Source organism: Lepeophtheirus salmonis, chromosome 4 (genome assembly GCF_016086655.4).
Source record: "Lepeophtheirus salmonis chromosome 4, UVic_Lsal_1.4, whole genome shotgun sequence".
In the NCBI taxonomy this organism is placed as follows: domain Eukaryota; kingdom Metazoa; phylum Arthropoda; class Copepoda; order Siphonostomatoida; family Caligidae; genus Lepeophtheirus; species Lepeophtheirus salmonis.
This window is the reverse complement of record NC_052134.2, coordinates 32,189,148-32,213,478: the sequence shown is the minus strand read 5'-3', so window position 1 is coordinate 32,213,478 and position 24,331 is coordinate 32,189,148.

The following is a 24,331-nucleotide window of genomic DNA, read 5'->3' as shown; positions in this document are numbered from 1 at the left end:
GAACATCGTCTATTTTTTGGTTAAGTTAAAAATAAAGGAAATCGAAAATCAACATGGTAACCCTTACAATTTAAGGAATGTTTATCTCTCATGCAATGAAAGGAAGAATCCACATTTTCTCGGATCTGGGTCAGTTTGGATCTTTAGACCTAAATACTTGAATGAATTATAGATAACCAAACTTTTGGATCCAGATCCAAAACTACAATGAGACGGAAAGTTGTTTCGAATTTAATAAACATTTTATTCGAAGCTTAGACCTAAATAAGATAGGAGTAGGATTAATGTTACTTTTTTACTCATTACTCATGCCGAAACAAATAATGACCCAATGTTATTATTATTGGAAGATACTTATTATTTATTAGTAGAATTATTCTTATAATACTATGGGACAAGTCATTACCATTAATGTATCTCGCAACTCCTCCTCCGAAAAGAAATAGAAAAATGTCCAAAATCAGCTGGTAGTTGGCTTATTTTTTCTACTATGGAATTATGATGGAATAATAATTAGTTACTGTTCCTAGCTTAATAAGAACTAATTTGTATCCAACCAATCATTGTTAAGAACACTAATTAGACAAAAAGAAGAAGAAACTTCGACCAGTCACAAACAATTTTAATGTTTATGTGCTTCTGCGTTACCTGGGTCACACAAAGATATACAACATATTTTGAGTCTGCTGTTGATGTTTTTGCTTCTTTTCTCCTAATCAGTGTTCTGAACGTTGATTATTTGAATGATAATTTGCTCCTTTTAAACAGTGAACATTTCTAAACAACTATTAAGCATGGTTTCTATAGTTCAGAAAAAATGGCTCACTACCAACTGATTTTTTTCTATTCCCTTTCAGAGGAAAAGTTGTGTGATACAATAAAAGTAACGATATGTGAGATAACACTGCATGAAATAACCACGCAATACAACTTTTTGTGTAGATGTCTCTCCAATCATTAATCAATATCAATATAGTGCAAAGTTCGATATAGACAAAATATTTTTTTATAACTCGGATTAAGTATAAAGCAAAACTTCTATAAGCTTTTTCATATCCAGAAAATACTTCGGATCTTTTTTATGAATCGTAAAAGCTAGGGTACTCCAAGCCGGTTCGAGTCCCAGATCTTTTTAGATAATACAAGGGGAAAAAAGATCATGTTCTGTGTTTACTTATACCGTACCCGGGTACATTGAATCCGGGTCCAAGACTCATCCTATATCTACTCTCATAACATTTCATAAGATCTGCAACACTCAGCTGTGACAAGGAGATAATTAAATAAACAAGGACAAAGACAAAAATTACTACGATGTCTGTCCTCAATTCTACTCTGAGTCCAACGAGGACTTATACAAATCCTCAAGGTTATTCTCCATCTTTTATCATCACACACAAATCTTCCATCAGCTTTTGAATATATTTGAATGTTATAGGAAGGGAAGTTCACTACTCATTAGTTAAATAATAATGATTAATAACAACAGCTAAGGAAAAGAAAAACCTATAATACTGATCAGTTATCTAAAATACAAATCCATTTATATCTTAATCATATAATACTTTGAAAAGTTACATTTCCAAAGCTTGTAAGGTCTGATTATGCATTTCATAAATTATTTAGTTATATCTTTTTTAACTTTGAGCACAAACTCGAAATTTCTTAACTATTGTAACCGTCCTAGGCTACAGGGACAATTGTAACATTTTACAAGTTACAATTAAACACAGTTTAGGAAAAACTATTATCTAAATTAATCTTTAAATCAATTAAAAAAGTGTTAAACATGTGTAGGCATGCTTAGTGGAATTTTTGGCGTGTCTGATTCAAAACAATTTGAAGTAATTGAACTGTTACGGGGCTTCCCTATCACAAAAATACAAGATTTACTTTTTTAATTGTTTAATTGAATGTTTATTCAATTGATTATATAATCATATATGCAGATATTAAGTCTAATTGGATAAAATGCATTAGAATGACATATTATGTCAATCCATCAATGTCCGACAACCATCAAAAAAAAAAAATTTGGTCATAATGTATAAGAAGATGAATGAAAGAACAAGATTTGACAAGTTGCAAAAATACGAAATGATTGTCTTTCTTTTTATTAAAAATGAGGTTATTCATTGATTTTTTTTTTTTTTTTTTGAATTATATATAATGATGGTTTCAAAAAATAAATATAAATATCATTTTGGTAAGATATTTGAAGGAATTTTTTCTAAAAATGACAGATATATCAGTTTTTCCATCTATCTTTCCTCAATAGTTGACCACTTTCCTTATTATTTATTAAAATGAGGTTTATTGTTATAAATTTTGGTCGTTTAGGCTCGGGACTATAATAAGTGGTAGGGTGACTTAAAAATTATGTTTGATTCACAAAACCTTTGGACATGTGTAGGACTGAATTTGAATTACATTTATTCAGTAGAAGGAGTAAAGGAAGTAAAACCCACTTATATCCAACTTATAGGAACGGAAAGGTTGAGTGAATAGGATCCATATATTTGAATGCACCACACGAAAGATGCATTCATACCACTATGAATTAAATGTCTTTCCACACAGTTCCAACTCTTTTATTCTCTCACACCTTCCTCCCTGTACTTATTAAATTGATTAAAAATTCATACTGCATCCAAAGGTTTTTGTGAATCAAAAATAAAAAACATTAGACAAACAAAAATCAATTGACGTCCCATAATTCTATAAAATGACAAGAAATGAATTTTTGTTATGATACAAGACAAAATATGAACTAAGTGTAAAAATGAAAAAACATTAAAATTATCATAATTCAAAATGATAATTTTTTTCTTCTACTCATACACTTCTCATTTCTTCCATTAGATATTTTTTAGGTGCCACGAACACATGAATATTTTACTAATATATATCATCAGGTATTAAGTTTAAGACACAATTTTATCACACTAAATGGTTTTTTTTATTTATAAGAAAAGGACATACTTCAATTTTTATTAACATTATACCCAAAGTTATCTACAAATAAGTAAATAACTATTCAGAGATTGATGTTCCTCATAAATAGAACTGTCACTTTGGATAAGTTTATTCCAAATAAATCAAACTAAATATTCAACTATTTAGGTGTCAAAAATGATATATTTCAGTCTTTTTTATGAATCTAACTGGGTGAATTTGTCATTCACAAAATAGCTTTCATTATTCAGAACTGATTTGTCATTCAAGCTAAAAGGAAATAAGATTTATTATGAAAAGGCAATCAGCTTCTTATACTTCTTAATAGGGTAACTGAATTAAGAGTATGCATTTTTGTACAATATTCAACATTCATTTTGTTTTAAGGTTTCTATAGTACATATTAGGGTTTCTCATTTTCCAGGAAATTATCTTTGAGCAGTATCCCGTTAGTAATAATAAATAAAGTGAAATTTATGTTTTTAATTTTATTTTTTCTCCGGAAAAAATAAATTTTCAGCCTTCTTAGCCATATATTCTCTATTATCATTGTCTATATTTCATGATTATCTCTAAAAGTACTCAAGCTATTTTTTAGAGCTACCAGATCCTGTTTTTTTTTTAGGTTTTCGATCAGACCCGCAACACTTAAACTTAACAATAAGTGATGAAAGAGCTTACTTTTGGTGCAACTGGGGGTTGTATAATTGGGAAATGCACAACTTGACCCGTGGGCTAAAAGTCAACTAGGTAGTCATATACTCGTATCAGTAGAGTAAGTTTGCCCGACGTTCCCTGGGACATTAAGAAGTAAAATTGTATTCTGAGCTCCTTCGCTTCAAATCAAACAAAAATAAAGAGCATACAATTTTAAGAATTACTCTCAAGCATGTTAGTTCGTACCTTTGCACACTTTAAAAAAAAGGGAGATTATAAAGTTTAAAGAAGAAAAAGTATTCAAGTTGAACTGTCGTTTGCTCAACTTTCATATTATTATCAAAAATCCTGAATTTTAGTCTCTCTTATTTTTTCCTTCTATATAACATAAAATTTCCTTTAAAAAAAGTGTATAAAGATACATACCAACATGCAACCAGAAAAGCATAAGAATTTTACGATCTTTATTTAAATTTTTTTGTTATATGAAGTAGTCGTTTTAAGACCACCTTGGTCTATAAGGCCAAAAAATGGTTATTAGAACCATCTATTGAGCCTTAAAAGCATGCATAAAAAATTTAAACAAAGTTAATGAATCAGTTTGGCCGTGATTGCCGGACACACCTACACACACAGACTTGGAAGTGAAATATATCTTGTAGGTTTGTAACTCTGGAAAATCTCGGGAAAACAGGATCCCGAGAAAAAAAAAGCTAGTTCATATACGAGTATACATACATCTATTGTTCATGATTAATTATAGGTGTCTTCATTACATACTCGTACATATATTTAATTGCTTTATAGTCCAAAAAACTACATATCATAATTAATACTGGATTGTGTGGATAATAAAAATAATTAGGTTGTAAGTAATCATATTATTCTGTAGAAGCTTTAGTCCTACTCAATAAAAAATTCTTTATTACAATGGTCATTCTACAAATAAAATTATTGGTTTTTTTACCATTTCTTTTTCGTTAAATTATATGTGCGTACATAGTTAGTATATTGTAATCTCTAGAGACTTCTATAAAAACTTCATCTAGGTGCATGTAAAATAAATGTTAGTTTGAAAACAATATTATCCTTCGATCAGGAGGTTTAAATCATTAGCACTACTGACAAGTATAAAATATAGAAGCGAAAAAACCTCATAACTCGTTCACATAAAATTTATAGCTAGGGATGGGGTTTTTGTAAGATTTGGAAGAGAAGGCGGAGCAAGACGTATAGTACCCTAAATGAAGACTCTTGTTAATATCAGCTGCCTGTTATAAAATTTTTGTGGGAGAAAATGAATTACTGCTATAGAGAAGATACATTGAGTACATTGAAAATATTACTAGTGCATGGAAAATATTGTAATTATGTTTAAATTCATATATATTTTATTATGCATTTATAAATTAACTTGTACTAAAGATAGGCGAGAATGCTTTCTGTAAATGGAGATGCTTCCATCTCAATGAACTCCTATATAATGAGCGATAAACAAGAAAGATCCCAATAGCTGAACTTAGCTTTATTCTTTAAACACATTCCTTCTTTCCTTTTTTTATCTTACATACCGGCAGTCCATACTTTTTAATATTCACAAAAATAACTTGGAGTACTACAGAGGCTGTCAGGAATGCTTGCCCTGAGATTACTTGCCGAGGGTTAACTCGCGAGGTGGAAAATTTGTCTTTTTTTAAATACTAGCAGTAGTACCCAGGATTGTCTGGAGTTTTTAGGCGTCGAGAAACATACAAATATATAGAAGATAACTTCCCAACAAATTATCAACCTTATTCTCCGTGTTTCATGAGCTGAATTTATCCTAATCATCTTGTCGCTGTCACACACAACTTCAAAGGATCTCACATTTATTCATAAATTCAGAAATTGTTTGGCTGATGGGGACAAACTTAAGGACAGCCACAAGAATGGAAGCCCCAAGACATCATGGAGGCCTTTAAAGTCAACCCAACAATGAAGATGTCAGAGTACGACAAGAAAAAGAAGGTGCATCGGTGTGGGCAATGCCATCCGAAAAGGCTAGATGAAGGTCGTTTAGAAGAATTGAGTGGGCACTTCTGTCCGAACGTCAAAAAGAGCTCCGTCTTCAGCGATGTCAACAACTCTTGAATAATCTGAAGCACAACAGCAACCGGGTGATTTTTTTATCTGATGAAAGGACCTTTACCGTTGATCCCGTCTACAATAAACAAAGTTATTCGTTAATATGGTTTGGTAAGGGCGACAACAGCATCAGAACATTCACCAAGACCAAACATCCGGCCTCTGTAATGATGTTGGGGGATGTGGCATCAACTGGAGAAAAAATACCTCCAATTTGGTTTCCTGTTGGATACCGGTTACCCACGGCTGATTACTTTGATGGTGTTAAAGGGAAATGTGGTCCTATAGATCACCAAGATCATGTAAGTATTTTAGCAGGACAGTACTCCGACCCATACTGCTAATATTGTACATGAGTGGATGGGTAGCAACATGAAATTATGGTCCAATAACCTTTGGCCCCCTCAGAGCCCAGATCTAAATCCACTGGATTACTCCATTTGGTGACAAATGAGAAAAAGGCCTATAAAATCCATGACCCAAATATTGATCCCTTGAAGACTTCTGTAAACCAGCAGTGGAGGATCATGAAAAAGGACTACGTTACCAATGTGTGCTAGGGACTCCGGAGTTGGTTGGAGGGTGTCATTGAGGCTGATGGTGGCTAGATTCATAATTAATGTGCATTTTTATAGCAAAAAATATTAAAATACAATTCTTTTATGTACAACATCATCCTTATCAATTATGAGTATATTAATCACTACTTACAGGCAGGTATCAGAACTTTTTCTGCTTCTGGTATATGTGAAGATTTGAATTAAATATAACTGCTAGTATGTAAAAATGAATAGTAGGTGTTTTGATTTTAGCATACCAGGAACACTGACTTTTTATTTTTTTAGTGAGTGTTCGAGAGAAGAAAGTACTCCTCAGTACTACATCATATTAAATAAAAAATTTCCTTCATTCTTGAGGGAAGACCACATATAAATTGATATAAGTTTTTAGAGTGTATACAGGTTGACATAGCTGTGGGGCCTATTTTATGTTGAAACTAACTTGAGAGACATCAAAACGTCGTGAGGGGAAAATATGGTTGTGCCTCTTTTAACAAGTCTTTTGTGTGCCCTTTTAAGGGCCTCATCATTTACATTTTTATTTTGATCATTATATTTTTCATCTTCAACTAAATAATCGTACATCTATAATTCAGTCTTTGCCTCTGACAATTGTTCACTTTCCTGAAGAAATCGGGTTTCTTCTTTTACATCCCTTGAAAGACGTTTCCTTCTAATATTGGAACAATTATATCGTCTCCACAATATGAAGCTGTCTTATCAGTCTTCTTACGCTTTAAAAATCTGATATATTCGAGAATGGATAATTTCTCTACTTTGTCCTTTGCTTTTTTGGTTTCTTTTAAGATTTTTTTAAACTATTTTTGGGCCAAAATGACGTTGTTGTTGAAAGTTTTTCTTGAAATTCTTTCTGCCTCTCTTTTTTTTTATATAATTTTTTTAAATGATAATATACTTATTGCAGAGATTCAACCTTCTTAGCTATCTTCATCTTGTTGATTGTAATAATGCAAGCCTTTTGGTAAAGCAGCATCACTTCTTCGAAAACAAAGTTTGTAGCCATCTGTAATATTTTGTTAGTTTTTTTAACATCCTCTCTCCTTAATTTCTCCAACCTTATTTGTAGTAGAATTTGACGAATGTACTAGTAAGTGTGTCAGTATATGTTCTCAATTGACCTTATTGCAGTATTATAAAATAGTTCATCTGATTTTGACGATGATTTATAATTTGGGAGAACTGCAACACTCTAAATTTGGTTATTTTCTGTATATGCTCGAAAATAAATATATTATTTACATAATATTAAAAGGATAATTACTGGGGAAAAAAGGATAAAAAATTGCCCTTTTTATATTTTCTGAACTGAAGTTTAATAATGTATATTTTATTTATCAACGATCTAGGGACGATCATTCATTGCTCTCATCAATAAAGAAAATTAGAGTAACAAAAATAAAATAATAATCTGTTTTTTTGTTCATAGAAATATTTTATTTTTATACAAGAGGTAAACGTTCACCAAATTTGCTAAATGTTTGTAGTTGTGTTCTATTTACCTGCTTTCAGTACCAAAATTAGGGCTCATTGATTCTGAAAATGATTTCGAATTTCAAGGCAACTGCCTCAGTCTACTGGTCATGTATTTATATATTTGAATTTTTTTTTTTTGTTAAATAATTAATAATTGATGTTATGTTAATATCAAATTTTACTATAATTTCCTTTCTGCTTTTTTCGACATATACTAAAATAAAAATATGTATTTATCCTGTGGATGATAAATTTAATTTCTATTCTATAAATCAATAAACAATTTGTACAACAGGGTCTATGCCATCGGGGGGCTATCTGGAGGGATGCCCCCTCATATCTTTGTAAATTATGAAGGAACGATAATCGCCTTTGGAAATAGGCTATATTAATAACTTTTATTTGACACAAAATATGAGCATGACACAAAAAGTCTTTTTTACATTCTTAGGTTATTTGAGGGAGTCAATTCTCTCCAAATTAATTTATTAATGGAATACATAGTTAGGTGTCTATTTAATAGAATCTTTGCTATGATTAGCAACACTACACATGTTTGATACAATAAACTAATATATAAACTGAATGAAGCAAATAATTTCTCCTAGAGATATCCGTGTAAGTCTTTCAATTTATTCATCCATAATTGTAAAAGTCATTGTTCTTGCTCTTCTCAAAATAACGTAAATTTTTTATCTATTTATTTTACAGATTTTATATAGGTCAGATATCTTTGGATATTTGATGTGAACACCAAATTAAGCATTTTTACCAAAAAAAAAAGAAGCAGAAATGTATTAAATGATTCATTAAATAAAGCATCATGAAATACCATTTCAAAGACCTTTGAAATGGCAACTCTTGTTTGATACTATCTCTTTCTTGGATATTGAGAGTTGAACAAAAAATTGATTGGAATCAATAAATCATTCTGAATCATGCCACAAGTTTTATGTATTATGAAATTGTTTATATTGAGGAATTCACTTCTAATGCTTTAATACAGCTACTTTTAATATGTAGAAGTAAAGGTTGAATATATCACAATTTACTGTCTTCTATAATAGAAGGGGGTTTCGGACAGCCAAACACTAGAAGGGGGGGGGGGGTATAACCAATTTTTGGTAAATTGATAAAGGGCTATTAATAAAAAGTTGATGAGTTCATTAAAAAAAACAGTATGCAAAATTTCAGGTCTGAAAAATAATTTTTTGAAGTGCCGAACCTCGAATGAAATTTCTTATGTTCTAATTTTGCTAAATTGCTGACTTTTATTGTTATAAAAAATATTCAATACACAAGGATTAATAATATTTTTATAGGTTATTGCTAATCACATTCGTTAGTAGATTCTCATACAATATTATTTATTTGAATAACAAATGGAATTAATCAAAGTAAACTTATTATAGTTACCTTTTTGCCAATATGAAGAATAATAATAACTTATTAATGGCATTTTATACTTTGAAATTTCTTTAATTCCAATATTATATAAATATATTTGCTACATTTATAATATACAATAATAATATTTAACAAAGCAATTATTCGTTGATGAAATAGATACATATTTACACAAAAAAAAAGATATATATAAATACGATAAACATAATTTACTGAAAAGTGTAGTCTTTTGTCACGTCGTTGCAATATTTTGATGATGATTTTGTCACATTTTTAACTTCTCTTTCGACACCCTAAGTTTTAAGGGTATAAAAAAGATATATTGCTGAAATGAACAGCTCTTTATTATTGACATTGTTATTAATTTGCTCATCGGATAAATATTTTGTAATCGGGAGTTCAATCTTTGGTCGAGTCAACAATTTCATAATATTGTCTTTAATTGAAATCTAACTTTGGTATTTTAAACACTTTAGGCTACGATTTTGAAGAACTAGTTCTTAAAGATCAAATTTTCTTGTATACAGCTTTTCAAATCTCAGGTCTATCACAAATCGTACAAGGAATAACATTTTCTGGATGAGAAAAATAAGCATTTCCTTGAATAATTTTTTGAATTCTTCTTTGTTCTTAAATTAATTTTATTGTTTGAAATATATTTCTTAATCCATATTTTACCAATGAATTTTTCTTTATGGCGAACCACATGTTTAGACAAATATTACAAAATTTACCTGACAGACAAAGTTATCAGAAATCTCTAGACATAGAATCCTATTAGAAATAGGAAGACATTTTGCATGATTTATATTTCCTGGTTTTTAAAATGTCCTTCCTATATAGTATTATGAATTTGATATAATAATTTTGATCTATTTCCATTCGTTATAATCTGTTAATGCAAGATAACTTAAATAGAGACAAAGGTCACAAGCCTTTTTCCTATGGGTCCAGAAAATCCACAAGGGACAACTGTTTTCCATCTACTCTTTAATTAAATGCATAAAGGAAGCTCGTTTGCATGCAGCATAAAGACAAACCATTGAAAAGGTTTTTGAAGATTTTCTTCTAAGAACCTTTTAACTCAGCCTTAATATCTTGTATTGACATTTGTACCAATCCATCGAATATCTAGAATGGAATTTTTTTTTTGCTTAAAAATCACACAAGCAACAATTTTCCAGTATTTGAGGATAAAATGTCTTTAATTCGACTGGCCCATACTTTTGCAATTCTTCTAACCAAGGCATTAGATTTTAATTTTAAATAGATCATAAGAAGACATAAAGGGAGGGGGGGGGAGGCGTGAAAATATTTTACCTTTACAACTATACTAATGAGAAAATGTATTAATTGCCCGAAAAGGCTAATATTATTTGAATATTATTAATGGGGTTTCAAGGATTAAAATGGGGATGGGGGAATGGGGAATTAAACAAAAAAATGAAATTGATATTGCTATCAAAAAATATATAGATTACCAATAATTTAGAATTTACTTTTCTTTTTTCGTAGAATAAAGTAGCAATCTATGAACCAACATAAATCATTTAGGAAATTAAGTAGATAGAAAATAAAGTACTTTCATAGTTCTTCTCTGTGACTATTGCTTCCTTTTTGCCTAGTCTTGATTGCAATTCCTTTGCAAAATGAATTCAGTTCAATCAAATCAATAGAATTGTAATTTTAATGAGAAGAAAATGTAGGAAAAAACATAAATCTTGTTGGAGAAATGCAACATATAATTTATTAGGTTTATTCCATTGATGCTTATTATATGTACATATTTTCAGACGCTATATCCTTAATGTATTACGCATTGAGTTGGTAAGAAAACAATATCCAAAATGTATTGTACGTATTTAATTTTTTTTAATTACCCCAGTCTATCAAAACGACCGAAATCGTTTAGTCTCCTGAAAAATTTGACTCAATTATCACGTACCAAACATGGCTTCAATATTTTTTGAAGATAGTTCTCTTCTTACCAGTAACTTAACAACTAGAGGAGAACATAATATTGATTGTATTGTACTAAAACTGCAGAATTGTTACCACATTCTAAATTATGTTACTTAGTTCAAGGGAGTAGCCAATACAAATGCAAATGAACGTGGATAAACCAAACTACAAGGCTTAGAAATAATTTTATTATACATTAATTTTATTTCTCTCGATAACCTTGTCCCATCAGAGCTTTCCCACTTACTAAAAACTGTCTCATAGTCATCCGTGTTGATTTTGTAGCACAAACTCTCCAACTCAGAAATGTCTTCTCTTCCTTAAAAAAATGTGTCTTCTGAATTCCTAGCACATTGAATTATCTCGATTCTGTGACGTTCAGTCAATTGATTTAGTACTCATCTTACAGTTCATTATACAAGACCAAGAATCCCCTGCACACTCAACCACATCATAGTTGCTCACATACTCGATCATATCCTTTGTCATTTTGTTCATATTATAATTTTTTAAAGATGCATTTTCCAGCCATAATGTCACCCAAAATGTGGTAGATTTGACTGAGGGCGTTGTCCATCTAAGCGCTTTTACACCATTTGCAGTAAGTTTGGATATCCTCACCAAACCAGGAGAAACGAGTTCGATATCAGATGTGATATTGCAAAAAGAGAATAAAATTGTTGATGGTACTATGAAATCAACGTTTTTATATTTACGTCCTGTGGCTAAGTTTTAAGAGCTATGCCCCAGGTGATACCTACAATAAAATTTGTGGTAAAATATCAGAAAGTATCAGTATGAAATAAAAGTATCCTCTAAATCTCGTAGTTTTACGTGAGCAGATACATTCACATACCTTCGTAATCGTTGATTTTTAAATGTGAGCCCGAGACCTGTGACTATGTAGGGATGTAGCAATTAAAGTAAAATAAAATAAAATGGCTTTAATAATTTGATCAAATTCTAGACTTTTATAAAAAAATGGCACTAATTATTTTAAGAATTAACACAGAAAAATGTCAAGTTGGTCAACTTGCTGAGAAGTCCAAGTCACGCCTCTAAAATTGTAGTGACCCTCCTCAGAAATAGGTTTGATAACGGGGCATGTATCTTACATATGAATACTCAAGCTGTTACGTAAATATATAATAAACTAAACATTTTAGTTCTAATATTAGAGCTTTGCTGTAAATTAACAACTCAACGCTACTAAACTTTACAATAGAAAATTTAATTTCAATAAAGCTGATAAAACCAATACTAAATTAGGTAAAAATTGACTTGAACAATGTGACTAAATTAATTGACAAAAAATCCAATACAACCAAAAACTTAAAAGATAGATTTGCTTTAATTTATTCTCAATTCCGTGAAATAATGTTTATAATTTAATAAGAGGTATATACTTAATTTACTCTACCGCCAAAGTCCACAGATGATTCAAAATGACTTTTTTAATGCAAAGTACTTCATGTTTACTCCTGCAGCAATAGCGTTTGCTTTCAATTATTGAAGATATGACACATTAGATTTTGTTAGTTTGATTACTATGCAAACTTTAAAGTTGATTAAAAGGAAAATCTAAAACCTCGGATTCTGATGAGAATTTTCTGTTCATTTATAAAATCTTTAACAGAAACATACATTTGGCAATGGTTCTATTAGCATGATCTAATCCTTTTATATTTGTTTCCATCAGGGTGTCATTTCAATAATATAAAAAAGTACATTGTTGTTAGCCATCAACTTTTTTTGGTTATTTTACCCTCAATAAGATATGAACATTGAGTGGCTAAATTCAACTTTACCCTTGTTATATTTTGAACAATTCTCGAGAATAATTGATTTTGGCTCTTTTCTTCTCTCTTTTTTTAAAGGAAGGTTGCAAGATGAAATAAAGCATCAAAACATAATTTTTTAATTGAAAAAAAAAGCAAACCTTTTTTGCGCAAAATTTAATGTTGAATAGAAATATTTTTGAATATTTCATAGTAAAACGTCAAATCTTGAGAAAAATCAATGTAAGAGTACAAAAAATTATCTTCTTCTAAAAACTTGTTTAAAGAGAATGAAATCATGAATAATTAGTTCTTTATTTACACTAGTATATTCACTTTTCAAGGTCTGTTGCATTGTTAATTTGATTTCAATTCTTTTGAGGGAGTAATTACTGAAATAAAGTGCTGAATGGTTTAATGTTCCGTTATTACTTCATCATAAAATGTTGGAACTCAGCATTAATTATTGAATCAGGTTTATATTCGGTAATATTCCCTATTGGCTAGTAAATATTACTATTATACCCGTATATGGAATATTTAGTATACAAACTATTTTTATTATTCCTTGGGCTCTACTCTTTCCCCATTAAACATTTGTATAATTCTTTTAAGATTAGATTTTGTGTAGATTGTCCTAGTTTTACCTATTAAACAAAGTAAATAATAACTTTTCCTTTAGAATTTGCCAACTGGATTGCGAAAATTACTTGAGATTACTTCATATAGACTTCAATAATATGTATGTACTTTTGGCATCTTTATTATCTGCTTGAATCTATATTTTTTCACAGTTGACCAAGGAATTTGGTCAACTGTCGCCGCTCTTGTTTACATTATAGATGTGTAACATTCTTACTAAGTTTTCTACTAAATATAAGGTTTTCCAACTATTCATTATTATATCTTCCTATATCAACTCCGAGAGGGAAATTCTGAAGTATAGGTTCTAACTTTCAATTATATTGTCAATCTTCTTTTTGATTCTAAGAATTTATTTAAGTTTGTGGTGATTTCATAATACGAGGACCGCAAAGCAGATGTGGACAGGGGGCCATGATTCCTCACTTTTGAGAATTTATAACACTTATATTCGAGATAGGCTTAATCTTAATAAATTTTATACCAAGAATGAACTTATTAGTCGTTATAATTTCAAAAGAAATGGTTCTGATTTTGAATAGTAGAATTGAAAATATTGATCATTATTGAAGTTAAAAGAATGGAGCTGTTTTGTCAATGATCTTTATCTTGATTGCTCTACATTTCTATGAGACTAACTGCTATTCAAGAGTGAATAAAAATTCAATTGAAAATAATAAACTTACTGCTTGTTCCTATAGTCGAAAGAGTGTAGTCTTCCATTGCTTACTTAAGCAACAATAAATATATTGAATTGAATTGAATTTTGGTTTATTAGTTTTAATCAATTGCACCCACATCCTTATACAGAACCCTTGTACACTAATTTGAGAATTGTTGGGAAATTACAAGGAATATTATATTTATCATCGATGGATACAATTATAAAACTGAAATAACTTGTATCGTGGGCCTGAATCTACGTATGGCTGCAGACTTTGTGCTCTTCTTAGAGACAATGGTCATCAATGTCGACCCTATCTTATGACTCCCATATTAGATCTCTAAACAAAAGCCGGAAAAAAATATAATGCTCGGCACATAACTCCAAGGGGAGTTATTGATATGCTATTTTGATCCTGTTAAAGTAAATTTACTTGCATCCCAAAAAGGTATTATTTTAAATTTGTAAAGTACTCTGATTCTAATTGTTGCAAGTGCCATGGTTCATAATTTTAGCTTATACAAGGACACTCAATACAGCCTTTTAATGATCTAAGAAGAAGATATGAAGTGATACATAATAAATGCAGACTTGAAAAAAGGGAGTTTTATCGTTCACTATCATTTTAATATCGTATATTCCTTCATTTTTTTATTTTAAACATGTTTATGAAGCAATAAAATCCTAATTATTTTCATTTTTGTATTTATTGTGACTATCTCTTTTTACACCTTGTGGAGCCGCCTTCTATACAGATGAAGATGAATCAATCATTTGTAAATATAGTAATATTAGATGAACAAGCTAATAATAAAAGTTGTTCGACAAGGACTGCAAAATATATATGGCCAGGGGACATGGTTCCTCACTTTTTGAGAATTTATATCACTTATACAGTGGACCAAAAAAAAACTTCTTGGTCTCATCAGTTATCAAGAATGATGTGCACTCTTGTTCTAATAAACCAATCGATTTCTTAGCATGTACGAATGTTAAATCAAACTTCAATTTTTATTGTTCTCCTCATCAGCAAATCCCTTGTAAGTAGATTAGTTAATTCTTACACATTGATCTTTTTAACTGCAACTTTTATAGCACAAATCCAATAAATGTATTTTAGTTTTTAATATATTTCATACATACGTAAATGCAATCAAGTCAATCTTCGTTTTTCAAAAGTCAACATTGCTTAAATATTATGCATACTTGACAATAAATTACTCATATCGATGCATATTCGACATTACATCAATTATTAAGAAATTGGTAAGTACATATATTGGTATTAACATACCAAGGGCGTCCACAGAGGTAGGGCTAGAGGGACTCTACCCCCCCCCCATGAAGGATTTTTTTTTATACTTACTAGGAAATTTAATATAAATAAATTATATTTAACTTTTTTTTTCAAAAAATGCAATATTTGAGATTTAACTGTGAATAGACACTGATTTTTGAAATTTTTCTGCAAAAAATTTAACATTTGAAATTTAATTTCAGAATTTTTTTTCCAAAAAATTGCAGTTTTTATTAACAATTCTGGATTTTTAATTTTTTTTTTCCGAAAAAATTAGTTATTTTGTGAATAGCTATGAATTTTTGATTTTTTTTCAGAAAAAAAATATATTTGAAATTTAATTTGAAATGTTTTTTTTTCTAACAAATATATTTTTAGTGAACAGCCCTTTATTTTTGAAATTTTTTGAGAATAGCTATGATTTTTAAATTTTTTTAGTATAGCTGTGGATTGTTGAATTTTTTACTAAAATATATTAATTTTTGATTTTTTTTTTCTAAAAATCATTGAATTCTAAAAGTTCATAAAATTAAAGTTTTCAAACTTTTATTTAAAAGCATGAAGATTTCTTTCTCCTAACTCGATTGAAATTCAAACACACACACACAAAAAAAAGGAAAACATCTTGAGCCAAGTCATATTTATTTTATTCCTTTGAAAGAGAGCACATAAAATAATAGGTTTTTTGAATAAAAAGGGGGACGTTAGAAATTAAAATATCCTTCATCTCCTTTTTCATATTTTTTTTTATCTAGCGTAGGCATGTATTTGAATTTATTGAACAATCAAGTACAATCCCATTTTTACATACATATAATAAGATATATCCGAATCTATAGAGCTAAGACATTTGTATGACATCATCAACAGTTTTATGTAGAAGTCCAGAGAATGAAGTAAGGAGAGCAAGGTGTCTCCTCACTAATACGAAAACACTACATTTATTTTTTTGTCAGCTGTCGATTCCCTCGTCTCACTTGATACGTCGTTACTTTTTCATAATATATTGTTTTTGAGAAATAAACAAAATCAAAGTATTTTTTATACTTAGAGCTTTTCAGCGATTTTTTTGTTCAAAGTGAGCAAAAAAAAAAGAAGGCTAAAATTTTGAAAAATGAGCACTGAAAATATCAAAATTGAGCAAATTTTATTTGAAGAAAAATACATTTTTATGTGGATAATCAAAATTAATTTGTGCTCTTTAATAGTTATCATAATTGAATAATAAATTTTGGTATATTTTATAGAGAATTCAAGATTTTTAAGGATTTTTCTCCATTAGTTGTTGCCTTCGATTAGTATTAGTAGTTGTTAACATACTAAAACACCGTTCAATGTCCAAATAAGTAGTTGGAACAAATTCAAAGATGGCAAAATCTTCAGGAGTCTTGTTGGACGGAGGTATATCATCAGCACCTTCAATTATGCCTAGATTTATTTTTCTTTGTAATAAAGTAAAAAGTGTACAAGGACTTATGACGAATACAGTCATTCTTGAGGATCAAGGAAGATCTCGAATCCATTAGTTTGCATCGGTTTCTATGATTCTACATCCGGCATTTGGCATTTCTTCGATTTGGGACATTGCATAAGTTATATTTTTTTTTAAAAGTTGTGTAGTTTTCTGGGGGGACAAACGATTTTCTCAAGAGGGGTGATAAAGGCTCATAGATAGAGACCAGGAACTGTCACTCCCTGTGGTCACCTATATATTTTTCATTGAATAAAATAAAATAAAAATGGTTCTTATCAGAATCACTTCTTTCGTCATAAGAGAAATTATAAGCTGTTAGATATAAAATTTAAGAATCGTATTCTTCACTAAAATTAAAAAAATAAATCTTGAATGCTCTCCAATGCTGTATTATTAATTATTTATTTAAATAATTAATAAATTTGAGGGATAATGTATTTTATAATAATTAAGTTATTATCTTGGTGATACTTTATCAGCTATAACAACATTTTCTAATTCAAAAAATGTAAATTCATCAATTTAGTGAGAAGTTTCAAAACCTAAAGGATCGTAAGTTTGAAGCAATTTAAAATATAAAGGCAGTATGAAAATCTGACTACACTGTGGTACCAGCTTCAGTTAAAAAAGTTCTACATCTACCATATCGAGGCATTGGAAAGGAAACATGGCATCAACAAACTAATATCCGAAAGTAACAAGTAATTGCTAACCGATCTTAGACCAAGTCCTTATCAACAGACTCCCTAAGACAAATTAAATTAATGAAATTGATTCTGAAAATGTTAATCTAAGATTTAATATCATTAAGAAAGGTGGAAAGACCTTCATTTATTAATTTCATAAAAGAATTGGATCCGGGATATATGTTCCCATCCCGAAAACAAATTTCTGAAAAGTTGTTGCCAGCTTTATGGGATAAGAAATATAAAAAGGTACAGTTATCCATTACAATTTTTATTAATTGCTAGTTTAATAAATTAATTAGGCTCCACACTATACTCGCTTGCCAAGAATTCAAATATGGACATACTCTAGGAGGGATTAGTGTTTTTTTTTAAATATTTTTTTTTAAATATATTGACTTAACATAGAGTTGTTAAATAAATATACTTGTAAATGCAAATTGAAATCATAAGAGGTTTTTTTATTGGTGAATAGTAAATAAGCACTCAAATTGTATTTTTTAATAACTTACTTCATTATAAAGTAAATTATTTTTATTATCTATTAAAGTCGGACATAATATAATTATATTTAAATGATACATTTTACTGTTTTCAGAATCTCCTTGATAAATATTGAATTTTTGATAAAGTTATTGCCATCACTTTGGATAATGCACACAATTCTTACACTTACATTAATTGGTAAACTGTACATTCCTTGCATTGCCAATTTAATTCATTTGGTGGTGAGTCAAGGCTTAAACAAAGCAGTTTCATTTAAGTTTACAATGGAGAAACTAGAGAAAATAGTTATTGTCATCAAAATAGATCTTCAAAATATATTAAACTAGAAAAAATATTGGAGGAAGAAAAATTGGATAACTATAAATTAGTTTCGTTGGAAAAGACGATAGAACTCTATATTCCTCATGGCACAACGTGCATTAAAAGTGAAAAAGCAATCGATATGGTTTGTTGTGACGAGAGGATATAGTCAAATACGTCAAGTAAATGGCAAATAGTGGAGGAATCACAAGAACTATTAAGGCCATTGTATGAGGCAACAAAAACAATGGATCGAAATATTCTACTTCTAGCTTGAAGATTAAAAAAATGAAGTGAGTAATAACGTAGATTTAAGTTGCCTAACTTATTTTAACTTAAGGACAGTTCTCCATATTTGAGGTAAAAAAATATTTCTTTTTGATATTCTTCAAAATTAATTTTGGATACGGTCACAAAAATCAAATATATATTTATAAATCATTAATTTAATGTTTGAGATACTTATAGTTTATAAGGTAGGCACAATATAGATTTGAAGAAAGCAGCAAAAACTCCTATATTTTCTTTTGAACTTATTAGGGGCAAAATTTAAAGTAACCAGCATGTGTTAAAGATTTCTGGAAAGAGTTTATGAATTGTAACAACATAGTAATGGTAAAACAAGGTGATTGATATTATTTTTTTAATCCTAAGTTATCACCAAACCTTATTTTAACTATTCATGGTTAGCCCGATGAGCTATTTCTATGGCAAATTTTCTCAGAGCAAGTAATTCCACGGCAAACTTTCCTAACGAAAATTTTGCAAGCGCAAGCTTTCTTAGATTCTTTTATAAAACTTATTCTCTTAAAATAACAATATCTGCACTGACTGTATGTGTTTGGAACACTTTTGTTCACGTTTAGTCTGTGGTCAACTTGTTTCTTCTCAGTTTTCGAGCATCTTTTTCCATAGATTATTCTATTACAACATTTATAAAATTATTAGAATCAAGTAACAAATTCATATGGTCGTTAATTATATGTTGACGGATATATTTAGTAATTTCTTTTTATAATTTAGAAAAATAATACATAGTAAAATAATAATAATAAATAATAATGCATAAGAATCGGAATAACAAATAAAACATTATTTTCCCTATGCTGATTCGGAATAATCGTCCCATCATTACTAAAAACCATACCTCCTTTTTACAAAATGATAAATTATTTATCACATAACATAATTTTATCAAGAAAAAAATGGGTAATGGAATAAAACAATCTCATTTTCTCTCACTAATTCAGCTTAATTTCTAAAGTATTCAACTTCAATATTTGCACTGATAATTTCTCTTAAAAAATACGTTTGGATGTAAAAAAAATATTTGTATTTATGAAAAAGCTGCAATATATTTTGTAAAGTTACATTAATAGAGGGAGAAAAAAGTTTTTTCCTTTTTTCTTGGAATATTGGTATTTGAAATCTATTGTATATTATTTATTATTATCAATAAATTGTATTTACCTATTTTGTACTGTTGAAACACTTTCTTTGACCGATTTTTCATTGGTTCGGTCTGTAGTGGGGTTTTCTAGATTAATCTGAACCGGTATTTCAGTCCAGGACGATATTGAAACAGCGGAAACAATTTTTTTTACAAAAAACAAACAAACAATCATTTAATTTTTTCCTCAAATTAAAAAAGAAATGACTTGGAGGATATCAAGTTTGATTTTTTGGTCTGAATTAGTTCAAATAATAACGATTTCTGACTGGTCTAAGATTCCATGACCTAAATTCAACACTAGAAACAAATATTGTTGTACATACTAATATTGTGGCTCCGTCCAAGACTGCATTTTTCCCGGTTTGGTCTTTTCTTGACTAATCTGGTCTGAAAATTTAATTGTAATGTTTTTTTTTACCGATGATGACTGGTTTTTTCTGTGTGTAACAAATTTTACTACCAGACCAGTTCAAACCGAACTTGGACATCATTATTTCGATCTCAAAAAAATATAGCGGTTTAAGTGGGACCGATGTTTAATTTTCAGATCAAAAATCCAGCACTTCTGGATACATTGATCTGTTATGGATATATAAAACGTATTTATCTATAGATCGTCTAGTGGCTAATGGTGCTCTGTATTCCAGATATAAATTTTTAATATTATATTAATTATTTTGTACAAATGAAGGCGGGAAACTATGAAATCTTTATTAGAAAGGATATGTTCTCAAAACTATGATTTGCCAAAGAAAAAACCAAAAATAAAAAAAAGCATACACAATAACCGTTTTTCCTTTTGTAATCTCATAACAGTTATTTATCCATACTTTTACCTCAGCATTATCAATCCTTTACAGTCTTCACAGTGATAACGCTCCCCTTCCCCTAAAATTAAAAAGTTTCTGAAGGCCTCCTTCTTTTTTAATGATTTACACATATTTAGTACAAGTTTCGACTTGTATAAGCAAATTTTACAAGTTGAAAAAAGAAAAGACGAATAAATTTAAATGAATGATTTACTATACTTTGGATGAGGATAATGCATATATTGAATATTTCATCGGTGATCGATTATGAATGGTGTAATTTTTGACTATTTTAATACAAATAACTAAAATATAAGGATTTTATGGCACATTATTAAGTTTAATGTTCCATATTTATATTACTTATAGTTACATAATCATTACATGCAATTTTTTGAATAGATGAAAAGTAAAATTAATATATGGTAATTAGAACGACCAATGCTATAGTTAAATATTGCATTTTCAGACAAAGAAATGGAAAATTGTACAATTTACATATATAAAATGAACAATTTTAAATTTATATCTTTAAATAATGGTGTTGATAACTTTTGGGGCTATATCTCCTTCTTTCCCCCTCAATGATGAAAGCTAGCAACAATTTCTGACTCTACATAAGACATTAAAAATAATAATAGGAATGATAAAATAAAATAGTGAAATAGCAAACTTAAAAAACAAAAATATCTTACAATAAAATCAAATCATAATTCAATATACAATCAAAAACATAAAGGAGATTCGGGTTCATTTTTAAAAACTTTTTTAAATTTTATTTTGAACGAATGAGATTCTCTCACTTCTACACACCTAGAAAATTCAAATTGTGATCAATTTTTTTTAAAAACTCTGCTAGATCTTATTAGTTTCAGTATTTACGTATACACTCAACATTGTTTCAAATCCTTTTCTTTCGTTGTCCACGAAGACGTTAACTACTTTTCAAATATTTTTATATTTCGGATTAGAATGTCCAATAATAATTATAATTACTGAAATACATGTATATATAATTAATAATATATTAACAAATAAAAAAAGGAAGTATCTTAAAATCTCTCTTCCCTTAATAACACAAAAAGATCCGAACACAATAATAACACAACAGTTAAATGCCTATATTGAACCAAATACACGGATAATGCATTGATAATATCTCTAATGTTCTTAATCGTGTTTATTTTGTTCAATAAATAATCAAACAAGCGTTTTATTTTGTTGTAGTTTGAATAATTTATTCTATTCGATAACTTAATATTGAGTGATGAAACCCGTAGGTATTTTGGGCATGCTAAAAAAGAAACCCAAAAATAAACATGATAATCCAAACAATTTGAAGCATGTTTTGGAGGAGAGTAGCTCAACTATCATGGCGTTTCATTAAATCAGTTAGAAGCAGCTGTGATGAGGGAGAGAAGGAAATAAACAAGGATATAGGCTCAAATTACTCCGACATCGATCATCAATTCTATTTTGAGTCTACCAAGGACTTACAAGGGCTCTCGGTCTTTTATGAGCACACACGAATGTCCAACCAAGTTTTATTTAATTAAATGTAGTAGAGAATTGAGTGCCCTACATATGAGTTAAATAATAAAAATCGGGCTGGTTAAAAAATACGATTTTCATCAATACTAATAATAGGGAGGGGGGGGGTTAATTTATGAAAATGAGCAAATTAAATTTTAGACCAACTTTTCCAATGATTACATATCTTGGTGGTATTTTGGTCTGAAAAAAAAAAAAAAAAATTTTGGCCGGACATTAAAAAATATTTTTCAAGAGTGCATAAAAGATGCTGATGCATCCGAAAAGTAGGATTAAAATTTAATATGATTATAACAACCTAATACACCCTAAAAAACTCTTATGGTAAGTATTTAGTTATAGCCGGTAAATACTCGTATTAATTTATTTGTGTGGAGATCCTAATTCCTCAAGAGGGTAATATTCCAAATCAATGACTAGCAATTCAACTTGTCAAATAGTTTATCAGGGCATTATGGGAATACTGTTTTTCCTAGACTTAGTATGGCTTTGCATAGAAAGAGGTTTTTGATTTTATTTCAACTAGTCACCTTTATTTATATTTGATATAGTAAGATTTTTCCTAAGAAAACTATTTTGTGTTGGTTCATCAATCCTCAACTATATCCCTTATCGACAAAGTTTCACTTAAAGAAATTTTTATAGTCATCTTTAATTTTAGGTACATAGGTACATGAATTATTTGGATAAATTAAGTCAACCTTTGAGTATCATTTGTAAGTTTCATTTATATAAGGGAAGCCAATTATTTTTATACTTTTGTTTTTAGTTATTTGTACTAGCTTGGAAAAATAAAATCTAATATATCTCAGAGGTAACACAAATAATTACTTATGTTCAAAGATGAACTTGCCTTTAATGGTCACTTGTTTAAACTAACATAGACCAAGGACTTCTTATAAGGCAAGACAAGACAGAATGATTACGTAAATATTTTGTTGAAAAATAATGTAGGGTGGGGGGTTTTCTTCTTCAGTCTTAATTTTATTCCATAAAAAGTTTTTTGTAAACATGATTTCAATAATATTTCGTTAACCAAATCATTGGAAAATAATACTTATTGAGGATTATTAGTCAATTTAGGAATAAATAAGTAGTTTCTTACATTGCAAAAGTTATATGAATGAATAATTGGGTTTCAAGTTAACCATTTCAACCAAGAAATTGATTGTTAAGCAATGGCAAATGTGAAATAACTTAATAAATATTGATATTTTTAATTATAGATAGTAAATATAGAGAAAAATATGGTTTATACTGTTTTTAAATATAAGACAGGATCTTTTTTAAATAAAGAACATTCAATAACTCCTCGTAAAATAGAAACGAGCTTTTCACTGTGATTATAAACAAAGTATCAGCCTATGTCGTATAAATTCAGCTTTCTATTTATTTCCAAAATATTTCATTATAGACGATCGATCAATTAATGTTAAATAGGCTGTGGTGTGTTCCCTTCATTTAGTCTATTTGGATTTCAGAAATAACTCAGAATGGACTGTTGGTCCAGAAGTTTTTTTATTTACACAGCAAAACTGTCAAAGTTTCCTGGACCAGCATATTTATCAAAAGAAGTACTTGATCCAATAATTTCAATTGAAATTGTAGAGGAAAGAACCCTGAAAGAAGTCTTACATTCTCCAAAAGAAATTGGGAATTTCTTTATCAAGATAGGATATTCACTCTTAATGAGCTTTTATTCTTTTATATCTAATTCAATTTTATAATCAAAAATAGTCAAAGTTAAAGATGACTCAACTCTTAGCATTTTTCTACATACAAAAGTGCCAAATAGGTAAATTAAATAAGTCATAATTAGCTAAAATAATAATAGCTGCTCTACGTTACATTTTTTAATTATTTTTGAAGCACTTAATTATTGTACATTATTCATTATTTTAATTGATCTTTTCCAAAGATAAATAATGACAATCGTCGAGTCTCACCGTCATTATTTTATCCACATTTTTGGCAATTGGCCTTCTCAAGTATGGTTAGACCTATTCAAAAA